General features: G+C 38.2%; 1 protein-coding gene across 1 annotated transcript in view; it reads right to left on the bottom strand.

Moving 5' to 3' along the window:
- Window positions 1-5,929, bottom strand: part of ZBBX (zinc finger B-box domain containing) — a 112,230-nt gene extending 106,301 nt beyond the window's left edge. The window contains exon 1 of the mRNA XM_074298133.1: window positions 5,820-5,929. The gene's annotated coding sequence lies outside the window, so the exon portion shown is untranslated. The remainder of the gene's footprint in view (window positions 1-5,819) is intronic.
- Window positions 5,930-8,528: the final 2,599 nt, after the last annotated feature.

An 8,528-nucleotide genomic window follows, 5' to 3' on the forward strand; every position in this document is an offset into this window, starting at 1 on the left:
CTAGTCTGATGGACTAGGGAAGCCAGCAAGTAGAGTTAAGAAGGGGCAGCTGCCAGTGAAATGAATAGTCAGAAAATTTGTTTTTGTAAAGATTTGTAGGGAAAGCTGAGCAATCTTTCTCTTTTCTGAGAGAATTCAAGCTCATCTTAGTTCCCTTGAGAAAATAAACTTCAATGATGTGGGGGTAAGGAAGATAAGCAGGAGAGGGAATGACTCCTAGGAGAAGATATTCATTCAACTTGGGTCAATTCAGTTCAATAAATATTTATAAAGTACCTACTGTGTATATGAATTGATTATGCTTGAGAAACTCTAGTTTTTACACTGACTGAATGATTTGGAAAATGTGACAGTTCTTTGAGGTTAATAAGGCCATATTTAGAAAATTACTTTTTTCCCCAATGTATTAAATGAAAAACCTAAAATAGTCTATCTGACACACACTATGGCAATTCAGTGTGGCTCCAAGACCTCTTATTTTAATATGTTCTTTGGTTATGATCATAATAATGTTATCACTGCATTAGCAAAAATGGAATGAAAAGGTTCTTGATGGGCAGAAAGACTCTCCGGTCTTAATGACCACCAGAAATAACTCACTGCTCTTCATAAATACATATGCAAATAATATGGATAACAAACTTTGCAAATAGCTGGTTGAATTTGCCTTTCTTTGGGGAAAAAAAGAGGAAAATATGAAAATTCTTAAATACTGATCTCCTCCACATTTATAATTATTGTTTTATGTGCAAATTAACCAAATTATTTTATGCATTTCACTTTGCACGTGTAATAACTGTAGGTTCCCTTCAATTAATATTCCATCATATAACAGAACAAAAGCTTTTTTCTATGGGGGAGAAAGAGAAAAATAATTGACTATAGGAATATAGGCATATAGGAATCTTGCTCTCCTGATTTTTTTTTTTTCTTAAACGTCATAAGACATCTTTGTTGAGATACCCAAGACTATAGCAATATGAATATGGTAAAATACCAATCATTAGGCAAAGTATTTCATTAATAAAATAAGACTAAATCATACATTTTGAGTAAAAATTTAAAAAAAAATCAGGAATGCATACATGTTAAGATGTATGATGACAGTGATGGTGATGGAATACAAAGTCTCTTGCGCATGTTATGACTTTTCCAGGTACAGTATTTATTAAATCATAAGATGCTGAAATATGACCTATTGTAGACTGGCTTGATAATTCCACAATACATGTTCCCAGTCTGATGATATAAACTATAAGTATTCAATGGAATGAGGTCAGAAAAATAAGGAAGTCTGAAAAGATGGACATCAGGACACATCAGGACACATATTGTCACAACAAGTCACCCTGCCTTACAGACAAACTTCATTTGTCCCTAATATCTATAATCTTATTGGAACATCTCAGGAGAAAAGGAGGATGATAAAAGTACTTTATTCAAATACATTAAAGTTTATAAATGGAAAGTTGGAGGGATTCATTTTAAAGCCTGAGTACTTTTAAAACTGTAGACCATTTTAGAATCCATTAAAAATCGAAGTTTTCCCACCATATATTTAAGTCAATTAAACACTGCCCAGCTATTTGGTACTCTCAATAATTTCTAATACAAGTCATCACAATCAAATGAAGGTGTTCTGAGTTTATTGTTTTGTTTTTGCTCTTGTTGGGGGATGGGGTTAAACTAAATTCAGTTAAAATTTTTAATCTTATGAAATTTCATTTTAATATTTCTTCAAAATTGGCTTTATATTGTATTTCTATGTTATATGTTTATTACCATATTTATTATATTATATATTTATATAATTTTACAGCTGGAAGGATCTCAGAAGCCATGTTAATCTAGTGTAAGAAACTCAGAAATGGGAACCACACAAAAAATTAATTAATTAAAAAAAAATGGGAACCACTCATCTGTAAGGATCCTTGAGAAGCTGCAGGTTGACTTTATTTGAAAATGTCATCTCATAAGTTTTTTGATATTTTTATTTATTTTGTTAAATGGTTTCCAATTAGATCTTAATCTAGTTTGGATTACCCTCAACAGCTGCTGCATGCAGCCTAACTGTGTGTCTGACATCTCTTTCTCTTACAAATGAGAAAAGAGAAGCCTACAAAAGTTGAGTGACTGGACCCACTTCATCCAAATGGTACCAGAAGTTAGCTTTGAACTCAAGTGCTGTGGACCTCTATATAGTGCTTCATCTTTGCATTCCACTCCCCAGCCAGCTTCTGAAGCCTTCTCATCCTGGACCATTATTCTGTGTTGGTCCCTTCTACTACAGCTCACTTCCTTCTGGGTCCTCCATTTTGGGGAGGGGTATAGACTGGCCTTCCTTCATCCCCATTCCTGGTTATACTTCTGACCCAGCCCTCCATCCACCATACATTCAAACTATATTTTGAATTGCCTCTCCCCTTTGAAATATAAGCATAGAAGGCTGATTTAGGAGCCTGAAATATCTGACTTCAAGTACTTCCTCTGAACTATATTGGATGTGAGAATCAGGGCAAAACTACTAGGACTAGAGAAGGTATTGAGAGGTTTCTTATCCGAGAATTCCCTAAACCTCTGAAATCACTGATCTAGTTATTATCCTACCTTGTGTTAACTAGGCAAAGCCAGAGAAAAGGGGCATGATTACATCCAGCCAACAATCTGCATATGAAGCTGCTTAGCAATAATGATCATTTTCCCAATATAAAAACTGGTCGATTCTTTTATAAAAAACAAATAAATAAATAAATATTTCTTCATCTGTACAGGAAATGGCAAAATTTCAAAAAATCCTTTACATCTCCAAATTCTATGCTCATATAATCCCATAAATTGTGTCCTCTGTCTTTATAAAGATTACCTATATCCTTTAAGCAAGCTATTGAGGAAGTATTCATTCCTCTAGCACACCTTGTTTTAAAATTTATAACAAATAAGAAAATCTGGAGAAGAAGATATTCTGTTTTTGAAAGTCTTATTTGCTAAGGTTTACAACAATGTTTTAATAGCTTAAGCAGCTTTTACATTTCAAATATCAGGCCATTTATTATAGTCTTTAAAATGGCTTCCCACTCCCAGCAAATATCCATATTCTTGTGATTGTCTCTGGGACCACTCCCTTATCCCATCCTTTCTCTAGCCTTATCACCATATGCTTCAACCAAAATAACTTACTCCATTATACTTAAATTTGCCCTACTCATAACTTGTTTGTGTATTTCAGAAATATTTTCTCCTTCTTCTCTGTTTAATTCAATAAACTTCTGCCTTTATTTATAGTAGTTCAGTGGCTTGTTTCAATTCTGCAATTAAACTGTTTTTGTCCCGAAGACAAGATGTCTCCCTGCCTCAAACTCCTTATTCCTTCTGAAAAGTTTGCTCTTTTGCCATTCATTGGAATGTTATATAATAACTTGCCATGAGTTATGCCCAATCTTCCTAAATAGACCATAAACCCTTTTAGGTAAGGAAACCATACCTTTTTTTGCACTTCCTGCTTTACATATAAGTACTTAATGTATTTCTTTCTTATGACAACATTGCCTTAATGATCCAAACAATATATAAAAAAGCTCACAACATGCCCCTACTATTCCTAGATTCCTAATTCACAACTAACATGTTGCTTTATTAGGGAGCAAACTGAGATAATGGTATTGGAAGATTCAAAACCTTGTATGGATAGGAGAGAAATGGAGATACTAAATTGTTTCTACTACAACCCTTCCCAGATCTGCAATTTCATGTGAATGGGTCTTTCCTCTTTGATCTCAGAATCCAACCTCTCTATGCCTTTGTAAATGAGCTTAACTAGTAACCAAAATGCCCTCCAACAGCCTGAGACCAATTTAGTCATGATTCTAGGCCAGAAAAATAACCTTTCCACTTGATAGGATCTGCTGTAACTCATAGCTATAGTCTGAAAACCTAGTGACCTCCATCCCATGATGTGACATCTAGGTGAGACTTTATAGTGAAAAAAATGGGCCTCTTTTAAAAATATTGGTTATTTGGGGAGAATGTACAACTCAGTTTGACTTTTATTAAGTACCTCTTAGAAGTGTCAACCTGAGTTAGCAGAGAGGGTGAGTAAAAATATCAAAGACTTGAATTTAAGTTAACCCTATGTCATATAGATGGGGCAGCTAGGTGGAGCAGTGGATAGAATACTGGGCCCTGGATTCTTTCCCCATTAGATTACAAACTCTTTGGAAGCAAAAATTGTTTCTTTTGGTTTCTATTTGTATCTCCAGTAGTTAGAATATTGCCTGAAAAATATAAATGCTTAAATGTTAATATTAGCTACTGACCGGAAAATTAATTTTAATATTGTTCATATAAAATATAAGACTCCCTTCTGGGTGTCGGGATGGCCTTTTGGCATTGAGAGACCTTCTCCCACTAACTATAGGAATGTTTATGCATTCCAGCTCTAGAGGTCAAGGATTCTCAGCCAGGTTGGGCCTAGCCCCACCCTAGAGAATCTTTGCTCTGTTCATCTTGTAAACAGAGGTTGGCTAGAGCTGGCCACAATTACTAAAAGTGATTCTAAAGTGTCCTGGCCTCCACATTAAGATGTGGGACAAATTGAATCATGAAAGGTTAAAAACAACCAAAATGAAACGGGTTTTTCTGGCTCAATTGCCAAGCCTCCTGACCAAAGATTCCCCACCCCTTTTTTCATCCTAAAAGTAAAATCAACTAAAAAAACAAAAACAAAAACAAAAACAAAAACAAAAAACAAAAAAACAAACAAAAAAAACTTTTTTCTGTCAGTTTTATTGGAACCAAACTCTTGACTCTCTTTACCTCTATTAAAGGAGCCTTTTCCTTCACTTACAATTTTGATTTATTTCAGATTGCTTATTTAGGCTGTAAAGGAAAATGCTTGGACTAAAGCAGGTTCCTGGTTGCATGCTTGGGGCAGAGATGGATTAGCTGACCCCTAATCTATGATCCTTCCAGGAGCCACCTAGTTGGGACAAGCCCCTTCACACACTCCAAGGCTGAGTTTCTTCATCTAGAAAAGTTCAGGGATAGAATGGAAGTCAACTGTTCTGTGACCCAGATAACTGTGGGACCCCAAAATATCCCTTCATCTCTTTGGCCTGTTTCCTTAAGTGTAAAAAGGAAAAGGCTGAACCAGATGGCCCCTTATTCAATGATCTTCCCGTTATCCCCTATCAGCGGTGGGAACAAGGACTGGGATCCATGATGGCCTCTGATGCGTGAAGCAGCCCAGGGGATGGAGCCCTGGTCCCAGACCCTTCACAGCTGTATGACCCTGAGCAAGTCACTCTCTGCCTCAGTTTTCTCAACGGTAAAATGGGAATACCAGTGGCACCCATTTCACCCATTTCTCAGGGTTAATGTGAAAGTCAACTGAGATATTTGTGACAATGTTTTTAGCACGATGACTGGTACATAGACGATGCTATATTAAAGTTGATTCCCGTCCCGGTATCATTCTGCTATCTCTGTGCCAGCTTGGAGGAAGTCCTTTCACCACCTCACCTGGGGCCACAATTTTAAAAGGAGAAGGGGGTGAAGGAGGGGAAGTTGGCCACCCGGACAGGTGGTCGGTCCCTCCGGGTTCAGCCCTAGTTGCAGGTAGGGGTAGTTGGGACCTGGCTCAAGGCCGGGCCTGGCAGGTAATAGCCCCGCCCCACTCCGTTCCTCTGTCCCTCGGCCCGCACACACCATTATAACCCCAGCCGGCCAGCGGCCCCGCGCCTCCCGGGCCATGTCCGAGCTTAGATCGCCCGCCCCGAGCCCCGCGGGCCGCCTCAAAAGGCCCACCTGGACCCCGGACCCACCTGTGGCCCTCAGCTCCTTCATCGTCAGCACCGCCTGCAGCGGGCGGGCCGCCCCGCCCCGCCCCGCCCCGCGCCGTAAGGCGCCTCTGCCTTTGTCTCCCTGGTTACCTGGCGACCAGCCGTGTCCATGGCAACCCCTCGCTGACGGACTGTACCACTCGCAGCCGGACCTCAGGGAGAGAGCGGCGGCGCGATCCAACCGGCCCAGGTGTAAGGGGAGGAAGCTGCCTCTGCCCGGAGTGACCCCCAAAGAAAATAAAAGAGAAGAATGGAACTGTGTAATTATCACCTTTGCATTTCATCTCCAGATCTGAAGGCATCCTCAATAAATAACAACAACTAGCGTTGCTACAACGGTGTAAAGTTTACAAAACGTAAATCTCATCTGAGACTCAGGACCCCGTGAGACGGTTGCTATTAGCTCGCTTTACAGCTGAGGAAACTGAGGCAAAACAGGTGAAGCGATTGACCAAGATCCCACAGTTAAGTTTATGAGGCCCGATTTGAGTGAAAGTCGGGCCCTGGATCCACTGTAGCCCACACTAGGCAAATGACTGTGGACAGATGACCCAAGTTAGGAGCCCATAAATTATAATGATCTGCCAGAGAACAAACAGGAAAAGGCGATTGTAACACAGTCTCATTTCCATTTAGAAACTTTTCTCAGCATCTGTGGAACAGAGCAACATCCAGAAATTGTTATGAAGGTGACGTCTTAGGAGAAAGTATTTTGAAACAAAATATAGAGCTCTTTTCTCAAACCTATGATTAGTAACAAAGTGAAAAGCAGTTAGAAGATAAAATAACATGCTGTCTGCAGAGGCATAATCAATCCTTTAAGGACAGTTAAGATAATGCATATGTTTTGTTTTGTTTTGTTTTTTTCCAGAAAAGTTTCTTTTTTTGACAGTCTTCCTGTTACTGCAGTCTGCTGATAAGTTAACAACAATCTCTTCCCCAAAAAAGTCCATAATATGCTCTTAAGGGTAATTTTCATTATTAATATTTTCACCATTGTTTTCTTCAACCTAGACAATCAAGAAAACAAGAAATCAAGCCTTCATTTGCAGCTATTGTCAATTTCCAAGTTGTAAATGCTCACCCTGAATTTTAACAATCAGCACAATACTGGCTCCCTTCATTTACAGGAGAATATTATCACTTATCAGCAAGAGAAATTTGCTATGTTTGTTACTGTCCTAGCTCAGCCATCTTTAGGCAGCCTGATGTGCCCATCCATATTTTGCTTCAGTTCAAAGGCTCATCACACTGGTACTCTATTAAGTGCACCCACCCATTTGATTTAACCTACTATAACTCAGAACTCTCAAGCTGAAGCAATCCATCAACCACAGTCTCCCTAACCACAAAATCACAAGGATTACCTATCACTCCTGATTCAAATAACTGGTTTTTGTCTTCTGTGAACTTGAGAATTAAACTATATTAAACTGATTTTTTTTTTTTACTTTTGAGATGCTATGATAATCTCCATTATGTTATGCATTTGTATTTGCATTTTTACCTCATTAAAATTAGGAAAATAAATCAGCCAAGTATAATGGAATTGGCAGGAAAAGACAACTTTAATTCTTTTTTTTTTTTTTTAATTTATAGCTTTTTATTTACCAGATATATGCATGGGTAATTTTACAACATTGATAATTGCCAAGGTTTTTGTTCCAATTTTTCCCCTCCTTCTCCCCACCCTCCTCCCCCAGATGAGCAATATATGTTACATATGTTAAAGTATAAATTAAATACAATATATGTATACATGTCTAAACAGTTATTTTGCTGTACAAAAAGAATCGGACTTTGAAATAGTGTACAGTCTGTGAAGGAAATAAAAAATGCAGGTGGACAAAAATAAGGGTATTGGGAATTCTATGTAGTGGTTCATAGTCATCTCCCAGAGTTCTTTCACTGTGATTAGCTGCTTCCGTTGGAACTGATTTGGTTCATCTCATTGTTGGAGAGGGCCTCATCCATCAGAATTGATCATCATATAGTATTGTTATTGAAGTATATAATGATCTCCTGGTCCTGCTCGTTTCACTCAGCATCAGTTCATGTAAATCTCTCCAGGCCTTTCTGAAATCATCCTGGGCAACTCTTATTCTCTCTACCTATGTGACTCTAAGGAGATAACTCGGTGCTTTTGGGACTCAATTTCTTTATCTTTAAAATAAAATGAACAAATCTTCCACTTCCCCTCTCCCCAGATTGTTATGATCCAAGCATCCTATAAGGCCTAGCTCTAGATGATTTATTGGTGTTATATTAACATAATCCATGTTTAGGCAGCCTCCATTCTCACATTTCCACTTAGACAAGCTCATTGCCAAAATCAGAAAAAAAAGAGTTGGAAATAATAATTTGGAACTAGGGAAGGTCCTGTTTATAATCTTGGGCAACTGTTTCAACTTTTTTCACCTTATGTTCCTCACTTGTAGAAGGAGGACATTGGAGAAAAACTAGATTGAGGACCCTTTTAATTCTAGAGCAATGATTCTGCATAATGGAAATGTTATGGAATTTAGTTGAAGAAATGAATTTAAAATTCAAGGGAAGAACTTCTTGGTGGCACTACAATAAGAACAGTCATAACCATGCCATATACCAGGATGTCCAGACAGGAATTTTGGAGATAGAACACAGATAGGTCATTTGCCCATTGGGAAGGGAATTCCCTTGCTTTCTACTTTT

The sequence above is a fragment of the Sminthopsis crassicaudata genome, chromosome 3, assembly GCF_048593235.1.
Source record: "Sminthopsis crassicaudata isolate SCR6 chromosome 3, ASM4859323v1, whole genome shotgun sequence".
Taxonomy (NCBI): domain Eukaryota; kingdom Metazoa; phylum Chordata; class Mammalia; order Dasyuromorphia; family Dasyuridae; genus Sminthopsis; species Sminthopsis crassicaudata.